A 26,724-nucleotide genomic window follows, 5' to 3' on the forward strand; every position below is an offset into this window, starting at 1 on the left:
GGTATTTTATTGAAATAAATGTGCATAGAAATCCAATTTGTGCCACAACATAATGAAAGACTCGGTTAAGTATCGTACGCTAAAAATGACAAGAGTGCAGCAGCTCTTTGAAAGAATCTGAAGTTCATTATGAATCAGATAGACTTTACAAAACCCAGAACAATCCCTTTAAGGATTTTCTGTGCAGCTGCTGAATCAGAGAGGCCTCTTGATGAGCAGCAGACTCTGAGAAGAAGCTGCAGGGAGTCTGTAACTAGCCTCTACAGGCAGCATACTGACTGCTCCACAGGAAAAGAGGATTACTTCAGGCTGATATAATAGAAGTAACCTTGAAGCAGAATATTTAGATCTGTCATTCATGATCAGATATGGATCACTTCCTATTGCCAACAGTTAAGTCATTTCTGAAATTATAGAAAAAAATGAAACAATTGTAAAAATATAAGGACAAAGGGAAAAAAAAAATAATAATGTTATGATGCCACTCCACAAAGAGCGGGACATGTGAGGGCTGACGTTCCACACAGATCCCAGTTATGGATGACATCCTGAATAACTGAGGCAGGAAGATAAAATGGTAATAAATTCCATTTATTCTGAACTCTTCTTTTGAGGCTTCTGGGAGAGGGATGGGACTTTGAATTCCTACATCAAAGAGGGAGGGAGCACAGCTCTCTTCATAAGGCAACCAAATTACCAGTGTTAATGGCAACTTCAGCTTGATCTCTATCCAGCTGTGGTAAAAGGTTTCACATAGACTTCAGACATGAGGATGTGTGTGTGTGTGTGTGTGTGTGTGTGTGTGTGTGTGTGTGTGTGTGCGTGTCCATGTTTGTGTGTGTCTAAGAAGACATTTTACTTGAGTATGTCTTCAGCAGTGGTTTTGTGTCCTGGTGAAAACACGACACATCCCTGAGCTCCCTGTGAAGTGTTCATCAGAAAGACAAGGGCACCCACAGCCTCGATGCTATTCAATTAATGCATGCAACCTCACACAATAACCCGGCAAACAAGCTCAAATCCAGAGTGCAAACTACACAATGGCAGGATTAGCTCCATTAGCGCAGGAATCTCAGAGGCAATTAACCTGCCGTGAGCAAAGCCCTTTCCCAGATTCCAGCATATGGCGCAGAACGGGAGGACGTCGGGGAGGACGGGGGGTCAGGGCGTGTACTTTTGGAAAGCTCTCAACGCTGGGGTCAAAAGCAAAGAAGAAAGCAGCGATGAGGTGATGACCTACTGCAACAGCCAATGCTGGCCCACATGGACCCAGTGGGAGAGGGAAGTTTACTTTCCTCGACCCAGACTCTTGTTTTTTTCCTTTGCCACTGCTCCATGTGTTTATGCTCATGCTTTTTCTTAGTTTCTTTAAAACACTACCATTGAGGGCATGTTCACACGAGATCAAACTTATTAAGAGGTCTGCATCTGTTTTTTTATTCAAGGTCAGAGGTCTGGCAATAACAAAATGATATTTAATGAATTAATTAACGTCACATCTGGCATCTGAGCCTTTGCCTACGTCAAAAACGCTTCTTCTGTTTGTCTTGCTTTCGACTTCTATACTGAGATTTCTGACTTCTGTTGCTGCTTGTGGACTGGTACCTTTGCCTTTACTCTGACACTTCCTGCTGCTGACACTAGTATAGCTTATTTTATCTCGAAGCCTTGATTGTGGACTTTGTTAACAAGTGAGTGCTTGCTTCTTTGCCCAGCTATCTTAGGTAGCATTAGTTTTGTTTTTAGTTGTTATTGTTAACTGCTAGCTGGTCTCTGAAACAGCTAAACTTCATCATAGCTGTTTGTGGATGGTGCCTCCCGGCATAAGTACGGCTACAAGACTACATCAGATGGCTTCAGGGGGGACTCAAAGACGAGGATGAGCTAATCCTGAGGTTTTCATCCAATTCATCCATTGATGTAATGCCCAAGCAAACACTCTCCACAACTTGACTCTTCTCTGGTCTGATTCTGCCAACACTGGAGAGGAGGCAATCTTTTCATGACTTGGGTCAACAACATGTGGACTGTCCTCTGGGCTAAACCCAAGTCCCAAGCTTGCTCCACTCCTATCAACCCAGAGCCGTGGGTCCTGGTCAAGAGTGGCAGGGTTGTGTTAAACGCTCTGTTCCACCGTTCCCATCTGAACCTCTTCACCTATTATTCGACAGGACTCTGCTGCTCCAACGGGTCGTCTGCCTTCCACCACTCCTGCAATGTGCTTCCTCCTGATCTACATTGGGGCCACAAAACTGTATATCTCTGCCTTTTTAAACTCATGCAGTATTCCTGTTAGGATTAGCCGTGATCTTGTAATCATACCCACTTTACATTTGTTGGTTAAATGATTTCTGTACACGCTTGATGCTTCTGATCCATACACTTTCAAGGCTGTCCCAGGCATTAATACAACCCCTTGGATCAACAACAACACTAGACAACAAAGAAAAGGATATAGGAAGGTCAAATGTAAATGGAAAAAGTCTAATTCATCACATCCATACGTAGGATCTATTGCTTAAACTGAATCAGACTATTTAAGATGCAGGAGCTTCCTACTTTTCTGTCTTAATTAACAGTAATAAACACAATCCAAGGTCCTGTTTAGCACTGTCAACCAGAATGTAAATCCCCCTCCTCCTTATTTTTTTTATTTTTTTTGTAGGCAAGATCAATGGTCTGAGGTCCAATTTTTCACTGTCTGTTTTTACCATCCACAACATTCAGCCATCCTACTTTACATCAATCTCCAAGCCACCCTTCTTATGCAAAATCCTTCAAAATTATCGACCAAGTCGTCATGTTGATTGAGGGCCATAAAACCTTTGAAAAATTCCAGTCCGGCTTTCATCACAAGCATAGTACTGAGGCTGCTTTACAGAAAGTACTCAACAATATTCTTATGCATGCAGACAAAGGTGAAAACATTCTCATCCATTCTCAACAGCTGCCTTTGACAGCACCGATCATGCAATTTTACTTGATAGTTGTATAACTGTGCCTGCGTCTGGTACAGCTTTAAAATGGTTTCATTCCGATTTGGCAGATATTTTAATATCCGTATCTACAACCATGTGTCCTCCTCAGCTTCCCTGTTGACCGACCCCTGAGGGAGGTCCTTTTTTCAGTGTTCATGCTTTCTCTGGGTCACTTGTTTAGCTGCTTTCAAGATGAGTCATATCACTGTTATGCTGATGATACACAAAGCTATTTCTCTGCTAAACCAATAATCTGAATCCACTGTCCTCCCTCTGTGACTGCCTAGCTGCCACCAAAGAATGGATGTCTCTTAATTTCCTCCACCTAAATCCTGACGAAACATACTGAACTGATAACTTTTCCTCTGTAGTTGATCAGTTTATTGGTCAGTTTCACTCAATATCTACCTCTTAGAATCTTGTTATGATCTTTGATCAATATATGACTTTTGACCAACATGTTACCGAGCTTGTTCAGTTCTGTTTTCTTCAGCTATATAACAAAAATCAGATTTATCTTGTCTTCTTCAAATCTTGAACCATTCATTCACACTTTCATTTCCTAGCATCTTGAGTATTGTAATTTCCTCTACACATCTCACATCAAGACTTTCTAAACCATTTACAGTTAATTCAGAATGCAGCTGCCAGGCTGTTAAATAGATCTTGCCAGTGGCTCCACTTTACCCATGTTATTGCTTCCTTCCATTGGTTTCCTGTAAAATTCAGAAGAAACTACAAGATCCTATTGATTTCTTACAAGGCTCTGCATGACCTTGACCCCAGTTACGTTTCTTTCTTCTTCTCATCCCGTATTCCCCCTCTCGATTACTCAGATCTTTTTAATCTCAGCCTTTAATCCAGCCACCTCTCCAACTGCAAAACGAAACAAAAGGTGATCATGCCCTGCCCTCTGGAATCACATTCCCCCAGCTGTCAGATTTGCTGAATCTTTGGGCTAGCTGTACAGCAGTTTCAAAACACTTTTTTATCGGCCAGCCTTTATATCTTAATTCTGGGCCTTGTTTTTTAATTGCTTTTGTTGTCTGGTCTGTCTCTCATTGTGCTGTGTTTTATGTTGTACCTGATTTGTTTATTCATTTGTGAGGCACTTTGTAACTGTGTGTTTTAAAAAGTGCTATATATATATGTGTGTGTGTGTTTGTGTGTGTGTGTGTATATATATATATATATATATATATATATATATATATATATAAAGCTTTACATTTCTTACATCTCATGTGATTGTGCCAGCACGAAACAGAGACAGACCAGGCTCACACACATAGTGTTTATTTCTGACATATTCATACAGCTACACGAGCTGCAGAAATTGTGTACTCGAGAAAAGGAGACTGTTATTCAGGAGCTGACAGCAATTTTTGCAACATAATGTTAATGTGTGAACTGGGCATTAACATTGCAAACTACACTCAGGATCACTGGGAATGATCTGCAGCTACGCTGTATATTCAACGTCACTAACAATTTATTGATCAATAGAAAATGTATTTCAAAATAGAAAATCTTGCACTTCATAAAGTATTGTAGTCTACTCAAAAAACAAGGTGGCAAGGGTCCTCAACTACAATTGTCAGAATCTTTCTAAACTGACACTGTGGGGGCTGGATTTTTAATATGTATGCCTGATTAGCCTGATATTGTTTAATATTTTCACTTTCTAAAAAAATTGTATTTTAATGAGTCTGTATCAGTGTGACCAGACTCCTTAAAAAACATAAAATCCATAATGATTACTAGATACTGCACTGGAAAATGCTCTCAGACCTCCACCAAGGAGGCAGCCAGTACTTAATACTAAACCCACAGTTCTTCTACCAAAGACTGAGTCATTATCTCAACAAGAACTCCTCTTCAGGATTCCAAGAAGTTTGGGATCAATACAACAGCTGGCTAGTGGAAATAAACCCAAGTGACACCTCTTGCATCTCCTGGATAAGCTTAATGATTCTCCCACAAATCCAGAGTTACGTCCTGTAGTCTGGCCAGTGCACTCCTGTCAACTCCAGTGAATGGTGAGCCGTGGAGCCAAGAGGTTTGATGGTGGTCCACAGAGTAGATAGGCTATACTACAACTAATTATGAAAAAAATTCCTTGGTAAATTCACAAAGTCATAAAATATATGGGGCCCTATGAATTCTGTGATGCAGAAAAGTCAGACCGAATCACAGAATATGATAATAAGAATCGCTTGTAATACATGGAATATTGTAGAAACTACAAAAATGAGGATGCAATTCATAAAAAACACACCACACACATAAACACACACACTCACACAGTTATCTCAAAGAGGTCCTCTGAGAGAGGCAGTGTGCTAGCAAGAGCATCACTTCAACAAACTCTCAGAAGTGCCATCAGATCAGCAGATGCAAGACACAAGTTCATTGAAGACTTTGTTGCTGTATGCAGGAGTCAGATTTTCTTTTGGAAAAAATGAAAAAGCTACGTCTGTTTGCTGCACAATCATTGTAAACAAGACAAAATGCCCCCAAATGTGAGAGGGGCCTCCTTCAGACACACTTAACCCGTGGAGTTCTTGCAGTACATGGAGGCTGATAAAAAAATACTGCAATGATGTGTTACATCAAATTAATTGATATTCATACATTTTGTGTATTTATGTGTTGAATTATTGAAATTGCATTCATCCACCCCATGATTTTTGTGAATTTGTGGGTTTTTGCAACCAGAGTTTGTGTATTGTAATGAAAATCCCAGTCATGCTAAGTATATAAAAAGCTAATTTAGCTAGTTTCTTAGGCTCATTATTCTTAAATCTGACTACTTTAGACCAACCAAAAGAGAATTATTATTTTAATTGACTATTAAATAATTTAAAACACCTCTAAGAGTTTATGTTGGGAAATAAAATTTACCACAAAATATCATATAACAGCTAACTGAATAAATAAAATATGAAAAATCTTACAGGACTGTTTGGTTATCTGGACAAGATTTTCAGTGTTAAGTACTGGGGAGAGTGTTAGGTGAACTCATGACCTTGACATTTCTAAAATCCTGGCAACAGCCCTGCATGGCACGCTGGCTTTAAGATCTTCTGAAAGGCAGCTGGACCGTTTTGCAGCTGGAAAGCAATTGACTTTAGTAAATTAATTGTACTATCAACTGAAAATGAATCACAGTTATAAATGACAATCAATCATTTATAAAATTATTCATTTTTATAAATGGTATTCATTATTTTCATAAATTAAAAAAATGCTGATACCAGTTTTTAAATGTGGGGATTTGTGCTTTTTTCTGTACTGTATCATTATCAGCCAGATATCTCTGGGGTTTGGTCAGACACTGGTCAGACATTTGGCATCACTCTTGACGAGGAAAATTGTGATGGACATGTTTCACTATCCTCTGACATTATACAGACTGAATCATTTATTTAAATGAGTGGCAGACTGAAAATCATATAGATTCTTGCTCACAAGCTTCATGTAATGTGCATCTTAATCATTTGTGGATCAATTTTTCACTTTAACTTTATTTAAAATGCTACTCTAGAAATGAATATATAACTACTACCACTAGACTTTCTTCATGAAAATCGGTTTTATTGAACTCTTAGAGTAGAGGATGTATGAAATGTGTAGGAAGGCAAGCATCAAAAAAGGATAGTGAGTAGAACTCTTCATGTTTCTGCACTGAATCACACTGAACACTCAAAGGTTCATGCACAGACAAAGTAAAGTCTGCACTCTGTCTCATTCTTTCCTCCCTGTGTCCCTTGCTTGCTGTTTGAGAGTGTGCACGTGAGCGTAAGTGCACAGACCCTCATTTGTAGCAAAATAATCTTCAGGGTCTTTTGTTGGTAAGTGCAATTTATATATTTACAATTAAAGCAATGACAGGATGCCATTCAAAGAGGCCATGAAGAGATAAGATTTGAGAGCCACTTGCAAAGTTAGAATGAAAAACTGAAAGTCTCAAAAGGCATGTGAGCAGGTGGTCACATTCAGCATGAGCTGCTGAACAGTGAGTGCTTACCTGCGTCAAGCTCCATGGAGAAAACAAGGGTATCATGAGGAGATTTAGAGCTGGCAGCCTTCAGCGTTGTTCCTCAGAGGTGAACAATTCCCCTACAAAGGCCATAAAACAATTTCCCTTCAAGCCAATGGAGCAATGAGCCTGGAAGAGGTTTGCAGCCACAGGCAGAGGCTTCAAAGCTCTGCAGCAACGTGACTGATCTGAAGGCAGATCAGCTCCTTGTGGCTGGTAGCGCAGGTCAGAGCTGCTGATCTCTACTGAGACTGAAGAGCAGTGAACAGCCTGCAGCTCTGTGAGCAGGGCCGGCCAGCCAGCCAGTGTCTACATGTATGATGTCACAGGTGTTGGGTTTCATCTGGAGGCTGAGAGGCGGGCTTTGCTCTGGAGGGAAACTGTGCTGAAGGTTTAACCCAGCACAGGTAAGAGAGACCCCTCCCTCATGCCTTACCTGGCGTCAGCACAGGGGAGCAGTAGGAGGAAAAAGATTCTCTGGGTCTGACTGGGCTTATACAATCAGCACAAAAACCTTTGGCAACTAGGTGAGTAACAGTGCTTACATAGCCAATTCATAGTAGTGGGGTCCAAAAGTTGATTTTAAGGGCCATCAGCTTTAACAGTACATCAGATCGGAGGAGCTACTCAATGTACCTGAATACTTACTACTATGTAATGCGTCTATGAATAAAATCTCTAAATTTAAAAAATGTCCTATCTAATTAAGAGAGTTAGAAGAGTGTTTTTCTTATCATTCCCATACAAGTGCCCAGACCACATGGGCTTATGACAGCAAATACACATTTGTCACCCAGTTAGTCAGAAAAAGTCAGCAGTCTTTTCCCCTTACACTGCAGACAGCTCCACTGTACAGCTGATCTGCTCGGTACTCGGTGACCTCAGCCTGACTACATGCATGATGTCGGACATGAAGTGGTTGGCGTACACACATACCATCCACCCCTGACCACCTACCTAGGATTTCAAATCGAGCTGCATGTATGCAGTCAAAGAAGGGAAAAGAAAAATGCACTGAGTTTGGAGTCATGGGGGTTTTCAGAGCTCACAAGCAAAGAACTAAAGGGGCACCGCATGGGCACATATTTTCCTGACAATTAAATGTCCAGTGCTTATGAGATAAATGAGCTCTAATTGCTTCTATTAACTTGGAATGTGAAAGAAAGAGATCAAGAAAGGAACACAACTACAAATGACTTTTTACCTTGTGTCACATCACTGCCACAAATGCAATATGAAATTGTTCATTCAATATCTGAAGATGTTTCAAGGCAAACTGTATGCCTACTTGATCACTATAGAAGGCTGAAGACTTCATTACCTGAAAGATGTGTGAATGCATGTTTGCAAGTTAGTCAAGGTTGTGAGGAGTCATCACGAACAGATGTGACTGAAGAGGAGTTCAGACTGACAATTAACACTGACAAATTCATATTTATATTGAGGCTGACTGGAGATCCACTCCAGCTGGCAGCATTTCTGTCTGCTTTCGTGTCTTCATTATAGACTAAAGGAATGAATCAACTCACACTTTCTCTGCTGTTTTCTTCTCCCACCTCCACCCTACACCAACCCCCTGTTGTGCCCTGTGTTGCTGTCAGCTAGGCTCTGAGGAAAACGGAGAGCAATCACAGTGGCACCAACTGTAATACCACTTGGAAACGCTAGAGAGAGTGAAAAGTTGTCTGTTTTCACTTCATCGTTATTAGTTTTTATCATAATTAAATTATTATTAGTTGGTAGAAGGTATCAGTAAAATGAATCAACGATTACCTTCTCAAATACATAAACAACCTGCAGCATTCCTTTCCTGGAATAACAGCAACAAATAACGTTGCCATGATAGGAAAAGTAATACGTTGGTGATGACGTCCCTGTATTCAGGCTCGTTCCCCTCTGACACACGTCCAACAATGGCAGTATCATTGATAACTGATTGGTCATTGATAAAAACCCTGTAAGGAAACATTAATCATTGTGTTATCACACTATCAATACACCACTGATACTGTTTATTACATCAGTAAGAGTTTTTTTTTACAACTTTATTAACAATATCGTTTGACCTTTTTTTAGCAGCACAGCTGAGGTTTTTCCGGTATGTAGTTAAATATGGATGGAATCTTGTCTTTGAAACTCATTTTCATGCTTTTGAAATGCATTTTGTAAACGAATCATGTTTTGATCAGTGCTTGTCAGGCAGACACTACCATGGCCAGCAACTGTAGCAAATCGGACAGTACAGAAAGCGACAGGATCATTCATGGGCACTGAATTCTAGAAAATATGACTCCCTGCATTGGAAGAAAACATTCACAGTAGAGCTATGTCAGATGGCAGTTATGTTTCATCCAAAACATATTTGCCAGTGAAAATACTTTGTATATGAACCCAAATTGTTGGATACAGGGTTTTTCAAAAGGTGTATGTTGCAAATATGGAGTAGAATATTAGTGTTGTTATTTTGTTACATAGTTAAATGATTAACACAATTTTTTAAGTTGTCTTGACTAGAAAGAAAAACAAATTCTGTCTTCATTCAATCACTTCACTTGTTTATCATCGCCACAGACTGTAACAGAGCTGAATCTTCTCCTGTTTAAATAAATTGCTTATAATTAGGCTTCACATTATACAATAGTCCTGACATGCTTTAAGTTATCAATACAACACTTCTCAGATCTCACTTAGACTGCAAGTGCTATATGTGTGTATGTGTCTTTCTGTGAGTTGTTGTCTGTTTGCATCTATGTTTTACTTCTTTTCATTTTGTGAAGTACTCTGAATTGCTTTTGTATGACGTTGCACTTTACAAAAAAATGTGAATTTGAAATTTGACTCAGAATATTTGTTTTCCTCTGTTCCTCTGTTTTTCTCTGAGCATGTCATAAGGCTAAACATGCACGTCCTATGTCTTCCCATGCTGACAATCTTACTTCTATCTATCAAAGATGACCACAGGGACGTTTGACTGAAAGCCAGCTGTTGACCTTTGGATGGAGACAACTAATGGCAGGCTCAACCAGGTCTGTAGGATTTCTTACAATAATAGTAAGTCTAAGTATTTGTATTGATGTGGTCCAGAATAAAACAAGATTTGATTGTTTTGTGGATGACATAACATAGTCCACATCTTCCACAGCGCTTCACTTTAACACTGGTTAAAGTGACTTGACTATAACTTACAGAAAAAACACTTCATATTAATTTATTAGTGGTAACAAGCTAAGAATAAGACTGAACCTAAGAGTGAATTTATCTGCTTAGTTCAAGACAAACAAGTAAGTCAGTGGCATCATAATCCATCTGCACAAAGAACTCTCTCTTTACGTCTGCTGTGGCTGCTATGACGGGGGATATCCATTTCAACTTAACATCACAGGGCACTTTTTCAAAAGCCTTCCAGCTCATGTTTCTCATAAAGATTTATCATTTCAGCAAAATGAACTCCTGCAATTTCACAGGGTCAAAAGACACATCAAACAAGCTGTAGTTCCCCTAGAAAGTGAGCTACCAGAAAACTGGCTGTAATTCCTTTGCCTTCGTTCAGTTACAAAGAGCCCCTTGGTGTCTGATTAGTGACGTGAGCTTCCTGTTAACAACCCTCTGAAGCCACAGATTCAGAAACAAGATTTGTCAGGCTGAAACTGAATAATACTGGAGTGAACTGATTCCTGAACTTCAAAAACAAATTCTTCAGGAAACATTGAGGCTTAGTCAGCTACTGTGCCGCAGGGCACAATGCATCACTTTTTAACACCCCCCGTAGGGCCGGGCTGCTCATATGAAACTTTTCAATGAATGCTCAGAACACACATGCCCTTTCCTGCAAAACATTTTCACTCTCAGAAATGAGCACATTGTTCACATAATAATGCTGCCTTTCTGTAGGACTGCTGCATAAAAAAAAATCTCTGTGAGAAGTAAATTAGAGTGCAAGAACTGACTCAGAAAACCTGAGGATAGGAACAGTCTGCACTCTCCACACTGCTTAATGGGCTGACTGCACTTGCTCCATGTATTGATCGCTTGGTCAATACTCAACTTGCAAGCAAGATTTCATTTTACTGATTTTGTTTGTTGGTTTGTTTGATTGAGGTTGCACTTTTCTAATTGCGTTCATCTATTCTCTGTATGGCTGCTGCTGTTAAAATGTTTTATTTCAAGTTAAAAATTAAGAAAATAACAATTGAAAGTCAACATGTGATGCACATGTGCATTTTTGTCTGGTGTTGTTGCTGCAGCTGTTATTGCTTTGTTTTCACTTCCTGTATATACAGGCCTACAGCGTAGTCACTAGCTAAAATTGCCATGTAGCCCAAGTCGGGCTGCTTATAAATTCCATGTATGACACAAAGACCACCACATCAGCATATAACATGAGGTCAATCAGTTTATCATTCAAACAACCACCTCATCAGCATATAACAATGGACAACCAAACTAGAGTTTGAGTGACATTTCCGATTTCCAGGCCGACATCAGCTTGTGACAGATTTCTATGTGTCCGTGTATATGTTAGCTGATCAGTAACACAAAATGTCAGTAGAGAAATGCTAAACTGAGTTTGTGGTAATTTACACTCCAGTTAGTAAGTCCACCAGAGAGCACCAGACACTTTATTTTCACATTGTAAAAAATCCTGCTGAGTATCTTGTCGCAGTAATAAAAATATCTAACGCACCTGTATGAAAAGTCCATGCTATAGCAGCCGATATACATATATAATTGTTTTTTAACTCAAAAATACTAAGTATTATACCAATATGAAACAAAATTGGTCCAGGTATACCAAAACCACCAAAGCAGTCAAACCAACACCAGAAAAACAATAGAAAAACAAAAATCCAAATTGAGTGGGTTTCATCAAAATTATACGAAGGCACGTACAGGTATGTATGCATACACACACACACACTCACACACACACACACACATACACACAGGCCTGCACATGCCCACCACAAACTCAAATTCTCGGATCAGGACATTTGAAGCTAAGTAATGCATTTAACCATAAAGCCTATTCGATCCTGGTATTCTGACACAGTTACTAGTGGCGTTACTGCAAGTCTTAACAGCTTGTCCCTATGTCCTTTTTACATCTAAAAAAAGAAAATTCAAAGTCAGAATTGATGTTTAAATGTTTTTCTCAAACAGGTCTTGCACTGTTCATCACCTTTATACCCTCCAGGAACCACCAAAGTCAGCAGCTGAGATCACAGTAACCTTAAAAAATTACAATGCCTGTGGCCATGGCTATTGCTGGTGGGGAGGCATAAGAAGTCATTTCGTAGGCATTTTTGATGCCATTTTAGAGTTTGTTATTCCCTGGAAAGCGATAAAAGTACGTTGATGACTGCACTTGGGGGGTGTATACTAATTTTGCGTTCAGTGATGCTGTCGCAAATATATTAAGACAAGTGGAGTGTTTCTGGGTGTCAGGACAAACTTAACAACTTAAACGTCAAAGCATATAGCTTCATAGTCAGCCTAATAATATCAACTAACTGTGTCTCTTGATGATCAGGCAAAATATTAATGCACTGATCAAATTTGGGAAAGAATTATCTTGAATCTTTGTATGTTCTTTATGAGAAATTCCCTGAAGTTCTGAAACAAAGTCTGAGTTGTTAGGAGCTGGAAACAGATGTGGTCTGATTGTTCTGCTGTCAGGGAGTCATGTGTAACTTCAGCCAGGGCCACCAACAGTCAGTCACTAATCACTCCTCTCTTCTGTCTCCTCCAGCAGCGCTTTGATCTTCTTAAATGTAAATACCAGTCTTTGTCTTGGTGTGTCGTTAGAAGTGACCAAATGATCTTTTACGGCTGCAAGACTAGAAGACATGTCCTTGGCATCTTGAGGGGGTTAACCTTTTAGGCATGGCACATTAAGCAATCTCTGGGTTCTACTGAAGAATATCCAACACACAACCTAACCAAGGAGTTTTGGTGCCTAAACCTTAAAAAAACTGCAGACTTTTCACAGCCTTAGGATGAAGGTCCAGTACGTCTGACTCTGGTGCTCTCTAACAGTTTTTTATGTTGTTTTGGGATGGTCAAATATGTCCTTTTGCAATTCATTGACAATCGACCAATTCTGCCACATAGGATTGAAGACTTTGGTAAGATGAGGGACATTTCCCAGACGTCTCATTTTTATGTTAAGATGCCTGCCATATTATCTGCCCAGAGAATACACCTGTGTTTTTGTTGCTGATGTTTATATTCCCTTAAATGCAAATTTAAAAAAATGTACCAACTGTATGAGGTCATCAGCAGCAACATCAGCACTGAAAAAATAACCAGATAGTGTTTTTATTGTAGCTGCTGATCAAACAGACCATGTTTACACCAGCATTCCTGGCAGCAACAAAGCCCTCAACTATCCCTATTTTGGTCTGTCAGACCACATTTCCCTGCTTCTCCTGCCATCGTACTCGCAGATGAAAGGGTCAAATCATCAAGTAAAGTGTGGATAAAACTACAGCAACTCTAAGGATTTGCTCTGAGTACCTAGGAGCCTAGGAGAATCTTGAGGAATATTCATGGACAATGACATCATTCATCAGCAAATGTGTTGATAATGTGGTGATTGCACAGACAGTAAAATAATTTCCGAATCAGAAAGCCTGGATAAATGCAGAGGTGAGGGCCCTATACGGAGCCAAAAAAGATGCCCTTCGGTCAGGTAACAAGGAAGCATACAACACTGCCAGAGCGAGACTGAAAGCTGGCAATGAGGCAAAGAGAAGACATCAGCAGAGACTATAAAGACCAACACCAACAAAAACCAAACATATGTGGCAGGCAATCCAAACCATCACAGGCTACAAAAGCAGGACCGCCCTCATCATGTGTGAGGCCACGTTGAGTTTAAGACATGCTACGTTCTCTTTGATCTCCTCAACAACAAGTCAACTGTCAAGTCAAGTCTGCCTCCAGAGGATCGACCACTGTCGGCATCAAAGCTTGATGTCAGTAAAACTGCTGGGCCAGATAACATCGCTGGCCATGTACTAAGAACCATGTGCCAACCAGCTGGCTGGTGGCTGATTTCTACATACAACTCTCACTGGAGTGTTCCCACACTCTGTGCCTAAAAAGTCTGCAGTGTCTAGTTTAAACGAATACAGCCCTGTGGCCCTCATGGCCATTCTGATGAAATGCTTTGAAAAACTGTCTCTCTTCAGTTTGCATCCACAACTAACAGATCCACAGATGATGCCATCTACAATTCCCTCCTCTCAGCCCTCACACACCTTGAAAACAACAACACCTGCATCTGAATTTTGTTTGTTGATTTCAGTTCAGCATTCAACACAATCTCCTCCATGACACTCATTAAAAAATTTAGACATCTGGCCTTGAGCACAGTACTCTGCAACTGGACATTGAGACTGGCAGTTCAGATTGGCAGTTGCATGGCTACACAAGCTCCCATGAAGTTGATGCCTACATGTGGTATACGCCAAAGAGTGCTTGCACTCTGACTGAATGGACAGGAACAAGCCAACATTGCTAATTTCCTATATAATATAATAACGTAGAGTAAAATCCTCAAACATCATCGAGAGGAGGGTGATTTGAGGCCACGAAAATGTCCACGACCACAAAGGGATGATCGTCAACTGCTTAATCTGTGCCGCAGAAGTCAGAAAATGCCAGCAAGCCGCCTTCGCCGTTTGTGAAGAAGACACCATGGAATTGATGTTTCCCGCCAAACTGTACATCGAAATTGCATCAGCATGGTTACCGAGCAAGACGAGTGACCAAGTGTCCATGCCTAACTGTTCAACACAGGGTTGCTCGACGTCACTGGGCTCGGGCACTGGCAACATGTTGTCTTTATGGGTGAGAGCCGCTATATCCTTGCCTGTATAGATGGAAGACAAAGGGTGCAGCAATACGTGGTGAGAGCATCCGCGAGAACTACATCCAGGAAACCACTGGTGGCGGCTCAGTGATGGTGTGGGCCGGTATTCCCTATTGACGAAAAACGACATTAGTGGTGAAAATGTAAACACCATCGTGTACATCGTGGACATCCTGGAGAACCATGACCTCCCACACGCAGAAAGGGTCTAACTTCAGGCTGCAAGACGACAACACAAGAGCACATAGGACAGCTGCAGTGAGAGAATTTCTTGATGCAGAGGGCGTGCAGCAGATGCCGTGGCCTGCTTGCTCCCCTGATATGAACACTATCGCGCATGTCTGGGATGCCTTAGGCCGAGCCCTTAATGACAAGGACAATATTCCTCAGAGTCTCCAGGAATTAGCCTGGGATCTGACCGGCGCGTGCAGACGCAGTGGCTCATAGCTCCCGTGTTTACGTTTTTGTTTGTTTTTACTCGTTTCCACTTTTACTACTCTTCTGGAAGCTCTGACACAGTTCAGCAGGAACGAACTGTTTAACTTTGGAATACCCCATAAGCTGGACTTTATTCCACCAGAGCTGCTACGGACCCCAGAGCCCACCACCATCCCCCCGCTGCTGTCAAGGAGACGGGTGAGGCACCATAAACAAAAGCGGGGCAAGAGAGTCAGCTTGCGTGCTAGGCTACATGCTAACCCTCACAGACAAACTCTCCCCAGTCTCTTCCTCACTAAGGACAGGTCTCTCACCAACGAAATCGACGAGGTCCGTCTAAGGATAGTCTCTCGCCGGATGGACAGCTGTGTTAATGTTGTCACAGAGACCTGGCTGGAGGACAACATCCCGTTCCGGGCGGACAGGACTGCAGCTTCAGGTAAGAGCAGAGGCAAAGGCTTGGCGCGGTATGTACACAAGTCCTGGTGTACAGCCACACACACCGTCAGCACGTTCTGCTCTCCTGATTTGGAATACCTGGCGGTGAAATGCCGACCGTTCAAGCTGGTTAGAGAACTCTCGTCTATTGTTATTGTGGCCGCTTACATCCCACCGCGGGCTAATGCTAAGTTAGCATTAGAGGAGCTGTACTGCCTATTCAGCTGGCAGATGAACTACAACCTGCTGGAAGCCCGGGATACTGCCTACAGATCTGGAGACAGGCTGGCTTATAGCAGGGCTTGAGCAGAGCTGAAGAAAGGAATCAAGCAGGCCAAGCTCCAGTACAAAGACAAAACTGAAGGTCACTTCAACAACAACAACCCACAGAACATGTGGAGAGGCATCATAACCATGATGGACTACAAGCCTAACACTCAGCTCGCCAGCCACGACCCCACCCTGCCTGACACCTTAAACAGCTTCTTTGCCCGCTTCAACACATCAGGCAGCAGAGAAGCTACACACCTACCCCGGCTGGAGGAGCAGCACCAGCCCCTCGTCCTGCAGCAGCACCAGGTGACATCCACCCTGAGGAGGATCAACACCCGCAGAGCTACAGGACAGGATAAGGTTTCAAGCAAGACTTTGAGGACCTGCGCTGACCAGCTAGCAGGAGTGTTCCTGGACATCTTCAATCTGTCTCTGCAGCTGTCTATGGTTCCTGAGTGCCTCAAGTCCTCCACCATCATTCCGGTACCGAAGGAGACATCCATCACCTGCCTGAATGATTACCAGCCTGTTGCTCTGACCCCGGTAATCATGAAGTGTTTTGAGCGGATAATTCTCAAGTACATCAGAGGCTCATCCCCTCGGACCTAGACAGCCTTCAGTTCGCCTACAGAGGGAATCGGTCCCCAGAGGATGCTGTCTCGATCACCCTGCACACAGCCCTGACCCAGCCCAACACCTACATCAGGATGCTATTTGTAGACTTAAGCTCAGCTTTCTACACAGTCATCTCAGACAAGCTAAAGCTACATGCAGTGGGTCTGCCTGCATCACTGTGCCACTGGATCAGAGACTTTCTCACCAACAGGCCTCAGGTGGTGAGAATAGGGTACACAACATCATCCCCTCTGGTCCTCAGCACGGGCATGCCACAGGGTTGTGTGCACAGCCCAGCCCTCTTTACCCTGTTTACTCACGACTGTGCTGCCATCCACCCCACCAACACAGTCGTGAAGTTTGCAGACGACACTACAGCAGTGGGTCTCATCTCAGATAACAACGAGACCCACAACAGAGAGGAGATACACCAGCTCACCCAGTGGTGTTCAGCCAACAACCTGGTGCTGAACACAGGGAAGACCAAGGAGGTCATTGTGGATTTCGGGAGGTCCAGAAAGACAGATCATGCCCCCCTCCTCATTGACGGAGAAGTGGTGGAGCGTGTGGACAACATCGAGTTTGTTCTAAAGCTGAACCTGCAAAAAAACTGGTATGCTTCCAAGGATACTACACCATGAAAAACACGTGCCTTGGAAATAGGCCTAATCTTTAACTATCAGTCTATGCTGACTTTTACTGCACTTGCTCTGTCTCTTTGTGCTGTATTTGAACCCTTGTAACATTTGCCAGTATTTAGTAGCTAAATGCCAGAATTAGAAATGAGTTCAAAAACAGCTTGAAACGCCAGACTGAACCATAGTAATCAGAGCATTTGTTCGATTTGTATGAATGTTGAATGCTGGTTTGGAATTTAGCATGATTCAGTCTGACAGTCCGTTCCACTCTGCATTATCCATAGATTATGACATTTCTTGTATATGAGTTAACTGGCAACTTTACAATCTAATAATTTGTCTCCAGGTCTTTCAAAATGCCAAAAATTACCTATTATCTATTTGCCTTACGTTTTCACTCAGCTTTGCTGCTCTGTATTTTTAGCATGAGTGCTCTCATTGTGACATGGTATTTCTTAATATAGCCTGTTGTATTAATACTACAGCACACAGACACTGTTTAGATCCAGTATGTACTGTCTCTATTTGTTCTGGAAGACTGTCACATGAATATGACATAAAGAATTTTAGGCCTTGGTAAAAATATCAATACACTGATGTATTGCATTTCTTTTGCACATCAATATCCATGCTGAAACTGCTGATACAGACACCCTGCAGGCTTCTGTCAAGCTCTCCACAGGCTCAGAACATAAAAGTCATTTCCATTTCTGGTCTGATTCAAGCTTTTTTAAATGCATAATAATAAAATGCATCTGTTTATGTCTTTTTGTTCTTGAGACCGTTACATAGACGTGGCAAGATTGCGTTCATGTCAGTTTTCAGTGTCAGTGTGTGACACTGAAAACCTGCCACTCTCCTGCTAGCTACACTCCCCAGTCACATGCTTCATGCAGCCCACCTCCTCATGTGTTGCAGTCTGCAAAACAAGCAGCTGTATCAAGAAACCAATTAGGTGACAAATCTATTTCAACACTTCATACCAAATTTGGTGCAGCACCAGCCAAAAGGTGGATCTGTCGTAGCATTGCAACTTTAAATGGGTATACAGTAAGTTCTTGTCTAATTGATTTGAAATCTTTCATCAGTTTCTGAAAGGCTGTAGAGATTAATGCCTGCTGCATCAGCCAGTCAGCATCCAGCATCAATTTGATGTCATCTTTCTGTGCAAGGGCTTTTAAGATAGCTGCACCCATGAAAATAACAACAGAGAAAAGACCACACAAATGTTGACAAGCATGGATGAGATGGATGCAGCTGTACAGGCTGTAAACTCAATTACAGAAATAGTAACTCAAATTGGCATATACTTTAGATTTAAAAATGCAAACTGCTTCTAGCAACTGCTACCAAAGCTTCCATTTACTAAAAACAGCATTGGCGGGACAGATATGTCACTTGTTACCAGCTGATTTGGTCAAAACAAAATAACTGCCCCTTCCAAATAGAAATCAGCTACCATGAACACATGACGTCAGGTTGAATTAATGTCAAAGTGAAACAAAATGGCAATTCCATCAAATTATCATGCAAGAAAAAAAAGCAAAATACAACATAACAACAAACAAGGTTGTTTGCAGGTTTCCACAAAATGCACCGCTCTCCCTGACCGCATGGTGAGAACAGACCATCATTTTCTGCTTGTCTGGATGATCGTTTAATCAATGGTAGGAACACATTCTGCTGTCAGGACATTCTAACAGTGTGGTGGTGTTGCCATCTGAGATTAGTGAAGTCACAGATTCTGGAGATTTATGCCTGGACAGCGTGATGCCATTATCCTCCATAGAATGCATTAACATTTTCTTTCTCTAACTACAAATAGAAGCTCTGTTCATCAACTGATAATTAAAGGTCTGTCCAAAGGTTTCCTGGTGACTCTCAAATAGCCACACACAATGCTCTCTGTGCTGCTGTTGAATCCAGGGAGACTTGACGATCCATGCAATCACACCTATTTTCCTAACACTTTGTTTCCCACAGATGGTAGTTCTATAAAAATTAGCTGGAGAAAGAGCCGGACATAAAATGTGAACACATAACATGCAAATAAGAACATGACGTTTTGAATGGTCGATAACTATCTGAAATGGACACTCTGGACTAGACCCAGTGATTGGGTGTTCCTATGTCAATATTAAGATAATTTTACTGAGAACTGAGATGTTGGAAAAATAATCCCTAGAATCTGCACCCTACTGTGAATTTAGCAATTTTTCAGGCAGAGCGGCATGTCCACCTGCTGAGCCCCGTTAATCAGCATGAGTGAATTTTAAATCCTTATTTACGAACCAGTTTGCCGTCTCGTTTTAATGAATCTGACACCCCGCTGTTCTCTTCTCCATATGCCTGCCCACCAAAACTTTGCTCTGCTCTCCATGAGAGTAGTTTATGGATATGATTTGGATTTTGATAATAAAGATGAGATGATGTTAAACCATGATGCTCAGCACAGTCACAATATACTTTTATAGTTTGTAGATTTGACTTTGACTCACCTTTGGCATCTAGGTAAAACCCACAGTATCACCAAATACAAGGTGCTAAGTTTTTCTTTGACACTAAGTCAGTGTCAAGGCGCATCTCTCATTTTAATCTGTGCAGCTGTCTGGGAGGGCTTGCATCTCAGCTGTGTCTCATGGGCGTTCCCGTGACCTCAAGCATTTATTAATGCTATTTTTTCAACAATACAAACGTAAATGCGAGCGAGGTTGATGATGGTTGACGGTTGATAAAAACATATTTGTCTATATTTCGCAACCTGGGGGAGCACAGAGTGTGTAGACAGAGCCGGAGAGCAACACTCTGCTGTCTGCTGCAGTGCTGTCCTACAGTCAAGCAGCTTGATCGAGATGCTGCTACATGCAAAAACTAAACCAAGCACTGCCAAAGACATCCCATAAGCTGGTCAGCAACCCTCGTCAGGACATCAGGAGTGTAAACTGTGTCCTTCAGCAGATGTATCTTATGCTGTTGATGTGACCATGTGACTACCTTGGGGTACGTTTGCAGCAGCATATGTGATCTCATTTACAGCTCCAATCAGCATTAGACATTTTCTGTCCAGCAAAAACCAGCAGGGCCTATCTAAACCCATCTTAGACTACAATCCACAGCAGCAACGGCTGATATTAATCTCTGTGCTGCATGTGTGTTATGCATTTGTATTGATATTTTGACATGTTAGCATTTGTGAGGGACAGTGGAGACCACAGAATCAAATGGCCATAAGCCTGATGAGAGTCTTGATGGCTAGAGAGGAAGCTGCAGTCTGACGATGTGCTCCACTGCTAATGCTCACAATCTAAGCCTATAAACTGCCACATGACTGACACAGTGGGGCCTCATTTAATTCTTCTCACACAGTCAACAGCACTTCTAATATCCTCAGGAATCCATATGTGTTCATCAGTGGCAATCAGTAGACCCTTCTACACAATATGCCTCATGATCTGTGCTGATGATGTTTTCTAGTGCTTCAGAACACCCACATGTCCATGGATGTGCCATCCTAAGCAGTCACAGGAATGAGGTGATAATAAGCCACACATTTGTAGCTGATGCTGCAGGTAGGCAAAGTCACACTGAGCTCTACATCTACACACACCTGTCTTGGCTATCTGCCACACCATGAGAGGAGCTTGTTTATTCACCAACAAAATGAGATCTAATGACCACAGCAGCTGCAGCAGTCAAGCATATTCTGAGGGATGTTTCTCTCCTGGTGCTGATTGCTGACTCATAACGCTGTGATTAGCTGATCATTGGTTTCATAGCTGTAACCAAGGTGAAAAGAAACCATACACTGCCATCGTACTTTAGTGTGTGACTGATGAGGAAGGCTTTTTGTTAAGGTTGAACAGGCTCTATTGCACCTTCTCTTTCTTTCTGTTTCCCTCCCACTGAAGAATAAAAGAATATAAGAATAAAATAATATAAGAAAGGGCAGGGGCACTGTCTGATGCATCTCACAACCAATGCACTCGTTGTTTTCTATGTAAGCGCCTTGAGTCGATATGCATCAAAACTCACCAGATTGCCACATCTCAGCTACTGTATCTGCTGCTACGGCTTCTACTAGTGTGCTGCAGGTGTCGCTTCATGTCATGTCATTTGAAATGAAGTGTCAGTGTGTTGCACTTGAAGAGTATTTAGATTTTCAATCAAAGATGATCAAAGAATCAGGTATTTATAACACAGAGTTGCACAATGAGCCCCTTCACACTACACACATAGATCATAAATGCAAATACTTTTAACTAAAATAAAATAAGTAAAAAACAGTTATGTACAAGCACAGATTGTTATGCTGTGCAGGCAGTTGATAGAGGACTGTAGAGGGGGGCTGAGTGGATGGTTTAGTGCTGAGATATAATTGGGTGTCATCAGCACAGCAGTAGAAGCTGTGGTGGCAGATAAACTGACCAAGGGCGAGCATGTAGATAGTAAAAAGGAGGGGTTAGGTCTACAGTTAGTGCAGGCACAGAGCCTTGGGGCATGCCGGGTTTAAACCAGAGTCTCTGGTGGTGAGAGACTGTTTCCTGTTAGAGTGATCACAGGACCAGTATGTCCATTTTTAAGCAGCAATTTCAAATACTTATTGTGACTTCACTTTATTCTGCAACACAACAGAAATCAGACAATAGTCAAGTTAAATTTGTCACATGAAGTTCTTTGACAGTCAAATACATTAATACAGGTTAAAGAAGTTAAAAAAAACAGACATACGTTCCATCTGTTTTATTTCTGTGTTGTGATGGATCAAGCTTTATAAGGGACGTTAGCTTTAAAATAGATTGTTCAGGGGTGTTTGCTTTGTCAAGTGTTCACTTTAAAATAGTTTTATCAGGGCCTTGTAACAGACAGATGGCATTTCTGTGCATTACTGTGGAATCATGTGTTTTGCTGCTGTATAGTTAGTCTCAGCCTCCGCTGTTTTTCAAATGTTTACCCCAGACAAAGCTGACTGCACGATTTGCTGACACTCATCACATGAGCTACACTAGGCATGGTACTGGCTGGCCTACTGCCCAGAGCCCACTAGTGGCTCTAGTTATTATGATTCCTTTGCTCCCAATAGACAACATCAGGAACAAAGGAGGAAGCGAGGTGACATGACAGAAGACCCACGTCCTGTTCCTTAAGCCTAACTACGTGTTTATTATTGTAAAGTTTTCCTAACCTGGATGAACTAGTCATTTTAATCCAAGCCATGATGTTTTTCCAAACTTGACAAATAATTAGTTTCAACCTCAACCATGATATTTCGCTAAACTTGACCAAGTCTGTATAGACAGTGATTTGTAGCTGTTCTGGAAGGCAATCAGAAATGATGTTGTCCTGCTGATATTATCTCAGACAAGAAAATGTTTCTTTGTGTCGTGTGAGCTACAAACAAAGTCTTAGTAACTGATAATTTGGAAGAACTGTTGAATATTTAACATCAGTCTGTGTCTCAAATAAACACTGTAATGACAGCAAAGAACGTAACAGGTCGTGTAGTCTATCCCTCATTCTCATTGGTTGACAGGGAAGCCTGCAAACAGATTCCAATTAAATCACTGAATAATAACTGAGAGGTGGAAAATCATTTTCTAAGTTGTATTTTATATGGGCCAGTATGCAAAACATATATTATATGGCCGTTATGTTGATTGTGCTAATCATTCCCTCACTTTTAAGATACAACCCCATGAATATGTTATGTGCTGAGATAAGGTGGGTAGCAGCAACATGTAATTGAACATGATTGGAAATAACCCATCATGTCTTCTGAGCAGCGTGAGACTAAAAACTCTACAAAAGAACAGTAATAGTAGATCAGAGTAAACTGTACATGTATCCCTGCTCATATCCAGTATTCACAAACTGAGCAGTATAAGCGGTGTAAGGACAGCCTCTATTTGCTGTTGATGGGTTGCAAAGACCTGAAGCCAGTCTCTTCCTGTAGACACAGCTGGGGCAAGGTGGTGGAGATAACATCAGGGAGAACGCAGGTGGGGTCATTGTCCTGGGCTTGGTCATGTCACCTCCTGTGATCTATCATTGGTGATGTGTCTAACAAGGCAGCTGACTGAGAGCAGACAGGTATGAGGACAGAGCAGCGTGGCCAAGAGGCCGACACCTGTCAGATTAATGTCCTCTGCCAACGAGCCGCTCAATAAATTCTCCCAACAGCACGTGATGAAGGATGTGTTCCTGCTGCCCTCATCGATCTCCTGCCTCAATACAAAACCCATCTCATGGCTGTAATGTGACACTGCTCAGCCCTCCCTTCCACATGCTTAACTAATCACAACTAGCTTCTTTTCTTACATTTCATATTTTGTATTTAGTGGGATTTTTATATTGGCTTCTCAGAGCTCATTTATGTGTTTTTGGTCATTGACATGTTTTTCTTTTGTTTTCAGTATCACTAAATGCATTGCTGCGCCAAGTTTTGCATTATTTGTGCATCCATGTGTGTGCATGACATGTCCTGGCCCTCGTTAGTGCTTGTATGCATGTGTGTGTTCTCACCAGGCCTGTTGAAGGATCCAGCATCATGTTGAGGTGTGTGTGTGTGCAAGGATACTGTCCCTAGACGCTGTCATAGAAGTGCCGAGTCAGCCATTATAGTCAGCCATGTCACTGCTCACAGCGACGTACCCCCCTCCTCCTGGGAAAAAGCTGCCATATTTTCTCTTTTTTCGACACATTATGAGAGACTCAAATGCTGTGCAGAGCTGTAGTTTTTCTATATGCACAAAGATGTCTCTGTCTCACTCAGAACTGGGCTGTCCCTCCTCTGCTCATCTCCCAGTGTCAGCAACAAATTATATTTACTGTTGGTGGGCTAGAGCAGAGCATCAGTTGGTCTGTCCTTGAAAACTTTGCAGTGTGTTTTCTGTGTATAGTCATGCTCAGCACAGGATAAATCCTAGCAATTTTATTGGCATCATACTTTTCTTCTTGTGCCACCATCAGCTCAAAAATTTACACATGTGCACCATAAATTTCATGATTAGGGAGTTAGCATCTCTTTTTGCTCAACTAGTTGTTATATCATACACATCTTGTACAAATATGTGCATATACAATAGTATGCTTAGCGTGTCAACACAAACGGTCCACACTGGGTGTTTTTCCTTTATTTAAGTTAGATAATTGTTTTTATTATTTTTTATCTTGATTCACATTTTTTTAAGCATTTTGTGATTTTGATTTTGATTGATTATTATCCATTCACGTAATGTAAATTATTACATAAAAAGTTGTTGGCAGCAAGAACAAATACAGGCCGATCACACATAAGATCTGGGTAAAAAGCACTGGGGGTGCAGTGGAAGGGTGGAATTATGTACCCGTGCAGTAATGGTTTCCACAGGATTCATTCTATGACAGCATCAACAAAGGTGTGTCATTCTCACCACACTGCTTCTCTGTTTCTCTTCTCTAACAGAACACAGCTTTGACCATGCACTGATATTTCTATCCTGCTAAAAGCTGTTTAAATGGCATAATGCTGAGGTTTGAGTTATCTTTTCATCCCTGACACAGTATGAAATGGTATTTTTTATTAATATATTAGAACGTTGAAATAAGCCTTGACCAAAAACCAAGGCTGAAGGAAGTGTTAAGTTTGTATTAACAGTAAACAGCATCAAAATGAAAAACAAGAGCAGATCAGAAAACTCTAGGTTTATAGTTTTTGCAGTTGTAATTGTTATTTTTGAAAGCTAAGAATATTTACAAAAAAGAAACCTTAATATTTCATGGCCAGATTGCCATGATATGTGCTCATACAGTATCCATAACGTTCAAACCCTGACGAATGTGGTGACTGCTGACCCTGCTTCTGTGGACACCTCTAGGCCAAAACTTCTGGACCCTATTCCGACTGCACTCTAGATTGTATTTATTTTATAGAAAAGAGACAGCAAGAACTGTGAAGATCCCAAAATATGTCTATGGTTAGACACCAGTGGAAATTAATTGGTGATCTGTCCCTTTACTTACATCTCCACCTACACTTCATGTCACATTTCAACAAAATCAGTAAAGTAAGAACCATCTCATCTGAGCTTCTGGATATTTATTCTGAATCCTATTTATATGTACAGTGTAGTACATTTCCTCAGTGTCATCTGCTGAGCCTGCTGCTAATAGCTCGCACTTAGCGATGCTTCTGTGTATGACATCATGTGTTAGTGTGTTATAATAGCGGGAATGCATTTATATTCATGAAGGCAGCTTTACTAATACAGAGAGGTCCTCTGGGTGCACGGTAGAGAAGACACACCAGACCAACAGCATCTCTCTAAACCTGCCAATGCAAAGGTTGTTTGCCCACATGCCATTAACCAGCACACTTCAACCAGCAATGCTGCCTGTCAAGAGCTCCTCTCAAGCCCTGAGCAGCAGCAAATTGTGTCTATTTTAACTGTGCCATGCTAGCAGAACAGAGAACAGACATGGTGAGGGGAACAGAGACAAAGACTATCCTTTTACACTGTTTCAGCTCTGTTCCAGCTACTGGCTACTAAGAATTGTCTTGCTAAGAAACTGATAGTCAGACCTCTAAGACTGAGGGAGACTAACTCATCCCACAGTATTTATGGCCTAACCAAAGAAGTGTTGATGTTCAGTGATGAAAACAGGAGAAATGAGTAACATTTCCCAGCACTCAGCAATAATCAGCACTTCTTACAGGACTGTTCGTCATAGCTTCTGTAACACTATAGAGCAAAAGGCTCCAATATTGTACGCCTCAATAAACATGAGATTGAGAGTTTCTGTGTACTGGGATTCAGTAGATGGATCTAGACTCAGGTGACTATGTTCAGTGTCAATAACCTGTACAGCTTCAGTGATCTCTTCCATGTTTCTGTGCCACTCCTCTGTAGCAGCTCCTCATGGCCCATCACTGGGTATGGTATCAGACCTGTGTCAGTCACTGAACAAAGCAGAGCGGTCTGAAGTGAGAGAGGCCTGGAACTGGACTGCGGCAGATTTGATTCGAATATGAGGTTGATTTATCAAAATAATGCCTGGTAGGAAACCCTCAACTGGGGCAAAGCACAGCTGGAAGGTCCACAAAACAAGATGGGCGCACAGTTGTTGTAACATATAATCAGCTGAGCGTACTGCATCCCCCCGTTCCTGGGAGTTTGATTACTTCCAATTCCCAAGGAGGTATTTGACCTTGAAGAAGTTGTTTTGACGGTTGTTTTGTCATGTTGGTTACTTGTGGATGTATTAGTTTACGGGTTTAGTACAGCAGTGCAGTGCAGGTGAGCCCTGTAACCTTATGTTCAACAGTACAATTGGAGGAACAAAGACATCAACCACACAACCATGTCTGACAGTTGGACAGAGGATGGTGTCTGAAAATCCTTTTATTAATCTTGAATTGTACTTGAATGTTTCTCTTTTGGGGGGCATGAA

At 41.6% G+C, this 26,724-nt stretch overlaps 1 protein-coding gene across 8 annotated transcripts in view; it reads right to left on the reverse strand.

Moving 5' to 3' along the window:
• ptprfa (protein tyrosine phosphatase receptor type Fa) overlaps nucleotides 1-26,724 on the reverse strand; it is a 324,162-nt gene that overhangs the window by 250,179 nt on the left and 47,259 nt on the right. For 7 of the 8 annotated variants that reach the window (XM_041935258.1, XM_041935257.1, XM_041935256.1 and 4 more), the window contains exon 1: nucleotides 7,009-7,260. The exons of the other annotated variant lie outside the window; for it this stretch is intronic. The gene's annotated coding sequence lies outside the window, so the exon portion shown is untranslated. Of the gene's footprint in view, nucleotides 1-7,008; nucleotides 7,261-26,724 lie in introns of those variants that run through there. 8 annotated transcript variants of the gene reach the window in all.

This window comes from Chelmon rostratus, chromosome 4, assembly GCF_017976325.1.
Source record: "Chelmon rostratus isolate fCheRos1 chromosome 4, fCheRos1.pri, whole genome shotgun sequence".
NCBI lineage: Eukaryota > Metazoa > Chordata > Actinopteri > Chaetodontiformes > Chaetodontidae > Chelmon > Chelmon rostratus.